The following is a 787-nucleotide window of genomic DNA, read 5'->3' on the forward strand; positions in this document are numbered from 1 at the left end:
ATAACAACATAGCAGCAAATGTGAAATGTAGAAGGTAACTGCTAGTTGACATATTTACAAACTGAGAAACAAAAAGTTCTCTAATTGTCTCATTCCCGAGCGTTTTTAATTTCGCCTCCTTGGAAACGCAGCAAACAAAGCGTGGATTCGATATCGCATCGGTCGCCGAACGTCAGCTACGCCACTCCTGTGGGTCCACAAAACAGCTAAGCTACAAAGTATACTTTGCATCACGACTGGCTAAGTTATAAAGCCAGTCGTCAATACGGAACAACACGGCATTTCTACCCCGTTTTACGTGCAAAACAACAACACCAAGAACACAAGAAGTAAAAGTGATGAAATCAGACACTCACCGCCGTATGGTACAGTCCTTCGCGCTTGCGGTGCTGAAACACCGGTCGCACCCACCAGCGTCTGCACTGCCGTTGTTTTCTTTTTAGTATAATAAGAAGCAGTAGCATCTTTTTCAACAGGAGGAGGTTCAGCTTCCTATCCATCGGATTTCTTTAAAACACAAAAAGAGACGTCGCTCGCTCGCCAAAGACCGCGCTTGGACAATCAGGTCAGGTGACTCATGTTGCTCACCTAAGTTCAGTGCCCTGCTCAGGCTTGTGGCAGAAGGTAGACAAAGAAACATTTTTGGGAGTACATCTCAATCCAATATACTATTTACGTCGCTACTTTAACAGACGAAGACTTTTATCGTATGACACAACTTATTATGATTGAAATTGTGAAATGTCATGGTACACGACATTTGTAACGTTCAAGCAAAGCTAGTCTG

The sequence above is a fragment of the Amblyomma maculatum genome, chromosome 4, assembly GCF_055883805.1.
Source record: "Amblyomma maculatum isolate TAMU_Amacu chromosome 4, ASM5588380v1, whole genome shotgun sequence".
NCBI lineage: Eukaryota > Metazoa > Arthropoda > Arachnida > Ixodida > Ixodidae > Amblyomma > Amblyomma maculatum.